Source organism: Octodon degus, unplaced genomic scaffold, assembly GCF_000260255.1.
Source record: "Octodon degus isolate 3935 unplaced genomic scaffold, OctDeg1.0 scaffold00003, whole genome shotgun sequence".
Lineage (NCBI taxonomy): Eukaryota > Metazoa > Chordata > Mammalia > Rodentia > Octodontidae > Octodon > Octodon degus.
Window position 1 is genome coordinate 28,535,641 of NW_004524579.1, and position 4,799 is coordinate 28,540,439.

Sequence of the window (4,799 nt, forward strand, 5' to 3'; positions counted from 1 at the left end):
TTCTTTCTTTCTTTCTTTCTTTCTTTCTTTCTTTCTTCACTTTCTAGCTCCCTCCTTTATTCATTTCATTCATTCATTTTTGCTTTGTTTCTCCCTTCCTTTCTGCATCAATTCTTTCTTCTTATGCCATTCTAATGACTGTGTCTTGGTATCTTACTGTGGTTTTGATTTTTGTTTTATTAATGATTAATGACTTCAAACTTCTTTTTATATGTCTTATTGTCTTCATTTTCCTAGATTTGGAATTATACTTCACAATGTAGCTATACAGAGACCATTTCAACACAGAAACATTGAAATTTGTGCTGCACTTAGGTTTTACTACAACTCTTAAAAAAGAAAATTAAGAAAAGAAAGGAAAGAGAATGTAGATCAGTATGTTTGAGCTGTGAAGAATAAGTATACTTGGGGAGAGGGCATGACTTATACATGTCCTTCTGCTGGTTAGGGACAGGTCTTTGGTATTCCAGGGCCTCTTTCCCAGCTGTGTTGTCTACCTTTAGTGTGTGAAGGACTCACTAGGGCCATTTGCAGACCTTACCTTCCTGAAACTTTGAAGTAGATCTGAAGTGGGTCAGGATTTATAGTTATGTGACCCCCTTACTCCTTGTGGTTCTGATTCAGTGGACAGTTGGTTCAGGTTTTAAAGTTGTGACCTGTGTTTGTATGGCATCACTCTTAATTTTAGAGGAGCACATTGTGAGTTTGATGGGCCATGAAATATTAGTTTCTTATTTCTGTTATCCCAGATTGCTACAGACTTAGCAGCATCAAGCAACACCAAGTTATCTTATCATTCTGAAGATCAGAATCTCCAAATGACTCAGTTGGCTAACTTTGAGGAGTAGGCAAAGTTGCTTCTGTAGACTTCAAGGGAACATCTACTCCCATTCACTTTTCCAGACCCTCCAATATTCCTTGGTTTTCTAGCCCCTCACTCCAATTTTAGTGCCACACATAAAACATTTTCAAATCTCTCTCTCACTGACCTTCTATTTTAAGGAATCCTTGAGAGTATACTGGGTTCTCCTAGAGAATTCACAACAATCTCCTTATCTATTAGTCAGCCAAAAAGCAATCTTTATTCCATCTGCAGCATCAATCCCCCTTTGCATATTCACAGATGCTGGGGATTAAGATGTGGACAGCTGTCTAAGTCATTATTCTGTCCTAGCAAAGGAAATGCTGATCTTAGGCTGTAGCTCTGGAAGGACAGAAAAAAAGCAGATGCAACTTGCTTTAATTCTTTCCTCTCTCCCTTTATCTCCTGTTGCTCTACTTTATTTTCTCATTTTAGAAAATAAGGGCTTAGTGGAAGAAATGCTTGACATGGCATTCTGACATGAGTGTGTGGCACCTTTGGAGACTTGTCCAATAAGTAATGGCCTCAGAAGATTAGCACATCAAATCCTCTTTGTTTCCCAAAGCATAGTCTTGTGCACTCACACTTGGGTAATGAAGGACAAACCCAGGCCATGGCACCCTACACTATTAAATTCAGAAATAATTTTCAAATATTTTAATCCAGGGAATAACAAGTCAAATGCTGCATGGTAATCTCTTACCTGGAAATAGATATGAGGACAATTGTGTTCTATCACCAAGAAAGAATCAGAAGAAAAACCCATCAGAGATCAATATTGATCAATATATAAACAGCTGTGAAGTCAGAAGCAGTCACCTCCAAATATGATCAACTGGCATATTCTCCTGGATATTGTCCGAGCTCAGTGATGTTGGCTGAGGTAGTTATGAAGGCTTCCTGGGAGAATTGAACCAAGAAGGAGCAACCCAGATGGATCTCTGGATGGCAGAAAGGAGACCTAAAAAATATTATTTATGGGGGAAAAATGGAGGCAGTTAAGTCCTAACATAATGTGCTATGTAGAGTCATTCTACTCTTATTTCAGAAAGGGAGAAGTCCATTGATTTAGCAGCTCTGCTCAGTGACAGTCACGGTGACAAATCCCCAGAAAATATCCTGCAGCTTGAGGTTCCCTTTGGTTCTGACAGTGGGAAAGTGTATATAAAGATTTGCGACTGAAGAGGGAAACTTGTCACCCTGGGACTGACCTACCCTTCATTCAGACAACTCCCCTAGCTCTCTGTATGTCTCCCACCTGGGAATTGAATTTCTGAGCTTCTTTTTTCTAAGTGTATTCCCATCTCCCCTAGGGAAAAGTATGATTTGTTCCTGAAAGTGCATTTTTCCTAGTCAATAAGGGTCACAAGTCTCTCCTAAATCCAACTCTAGAAACAAGAATGGAGGAAAAGCTGTGGAGAGCTCACTGTTGAAAGCCATGTAGATGTCTCAGAATCTAAAGCATTCCTGACCTAACAGTTGATCTCATAGTTTGCCTTTCAAACCAGGAATATTTTAACACTTCCTTCTACCACAATGGAAAATTACTTAGTCAAAATTCGTATGTTCAGGTTGCATGGGCTGTTCTTTGTTGTGGTTTGTGAGATAAGAAGGTAGAGAACAAGAGATGGAAATGTGAAGATTATAGTTCATCTTTATGCATTGTCCAAAATGCTCTTTTTTTGCTAAGAGGTTGCCTACTTTCTTTATAAGACTTGTTGGTGCTGTATAGAAAAGCACGTCTTCATAGAAAATGGCCCAAGTGACTATGTGTCTGTGCCTACATGCCATTTTACTGTGGTGTGTAGTTGGTCTACTGTGTACTGTCTCAATAATTTATATATTGGGGCTGAAAGAGGAGGATTTTTCTTGCACTGACCCTGCAAGTGGATACAGAATTTATCTGGCTACTGTTTCTTTTGTCTTTTTTGTTTTCTTTTAAAATATTTTCTTTTAAAAAGAGTCCAAGGTTAAGAACAGATAATTTGCCACCGTTTGCCTAGAATGGTCTTTCTGAAGGCTGTTTTCCTGCGCTATGCAGCAGAGGCTTGATAATGATACAGCTTTATCTTGGAAAGCAAATGTCCTTTCCTATCAGTGGGCTCTCCAGCCCTTCTCAGGGTTAATTAACGCAGCTACACAGTGGAAATAAGAAATGACAGCATAGGGGCAGGGAAGAGCAGTGCAGAGCCACAAGTCGGAGGAGAGATGACACCTCGTCTATTCTAAAGTCAAGCTAGTCATTCAACTGTGGTACAGGCTGCGGTGGGCCAATTCAGACCCTTATTACAAAGGGAAAAAGCGATCCCCTGGGGTACCTATGTACTCAGGTCTCCAACGGTGTTACATTATGATGATAATGATGACAATAAAATGGCACCCTACAGCAGAATGCTGTCTGCACACCTGCCACTGTGTCAAGGGCTCAGCCAGTGGTTCTTGACCTCAGCACGAGTAACTTGTGGGTCTGGATAATTCTTTTTTTTTGATCAAAAAGCTTGTATTTAAAATTTCTTTTAAAGGCACATTAAATCAATTCTCGTAAGAGTAGGCAGGGATCAGGAGTAGGAACAAAAGATTAGCCCACTTTCTCCAACATACACTAGTGTCATTTTTCAAATTTACACAGATTCCATTTCTTGTCTCCCTTTTTCTCTTCTGAAAGGATTTCAAATTCACCATGTTAAACAATGTTCTTGGGGTTAGGGCTAGGGTTCTGCGCTAGCAATAGTGGAAGGATGTCCTGGAGTCCTTTTTTAGGGTGGTCACTCTACTGCCTACCAACTCTTCCCTTACAACATGAGGTGGTTTCATTTAGAGTCACGGATTTTTGTCCATCCTGAGCTCTCTGGCTCTAGGAAGGGCCCATCACACCAACAGTCATCGGAGCTGTGGAGGCGGGGTCCCTGCCACTGACCTGTGTGGGTCTTTCCTCTTGCGTTTTTAATGGCTGCTATGATGACTTCCTGAGGAAGTGGAAGATGCAGCCTTCAGGGGCTTCACTCCCTGCACAGATCCATCCAGATCCTCAGAGTCCTCCTGGCTGGGCTCATTTTCCTGATTGTGGAAGTCCGGAAAAGTGTCACTTTCTGTCCCACTTTCTGGTTCCCTCTTGTCAATGAGCTGGTCCTGAACTCCTGCCAACGTACTTACAGCAGCTGCCGACATGACTGAAGATTTACTGAAGAGCTGCTCAGCTTCTTTAAACTTCCTGTTCCTTCGATCATTTTTCCTGTTGGATTTTTTTTTTTGGTTGGTCAGATAGCAATACCAGCCAGGAAGAATACTGCTATCCATCTGAGTATCTTCCAGGTAGCTTCCTTCAAAAGCGTAGTTCTGTCTCTCCAAGTTTGCCAGTGTTTCCGCCAGCTCCTGCTTCCACTTCATAAGCTCCGCCAGCTCCCGCCGGGTGTCCGGGATCTGCGGAGGGGCCGCCTTGTTGTGCATCGCCATGTTGGGCTGGAGCAGCAGCTGGATAATTCTTTCTTCTTGGGGTCTGTCCTGAGCATCTTGGCATATTCAGCAGCATCCATCCTGTCTGCTCACTAGATGCAAGAAACACTCTCACTTCCTAATTTACAACTACAGACACACACATCTCCTGACGTTTCCAAGGGTCAAGATTTGCCTCACTTAATCCCCCCCATTGTCTCCATTTTACCATGTAGCACTGCACAAGCTGAAGAGCTGCAAGGCCTTGCCCAAGATCACAGCATGTACAGCTGTAAGCAGTAAGAGGGAGGCCTAACCACAAAGCGAGATGCTCATTAGGACAAGTCAGTGGATTCTTCCTGTGAATGACTAGCTGTGATCCTCCTCCTTGCATACTGTAGATCAGGGTTCTCCAGATGAACAGAATCAATATAAAATAAATGTATCATTACAGCAAGGGATTTATTAGGTAGGCTCACAGCATCAGAAACGGAAGTCACGATGG

General features: G+C 42.0%; 1 pseudogene; it reads right to left on the bottom strand.

The window, feature by feature from the left end:
• Positions 1–3,805: 3,805 nt before the first annotated feature.
• On the bottom strand, positions 3,806–4,315 carry LOC101571657 (annotated as a pseudogene).
• Positions 4,316–4,799: the final 484 nt, after the last annotated feature.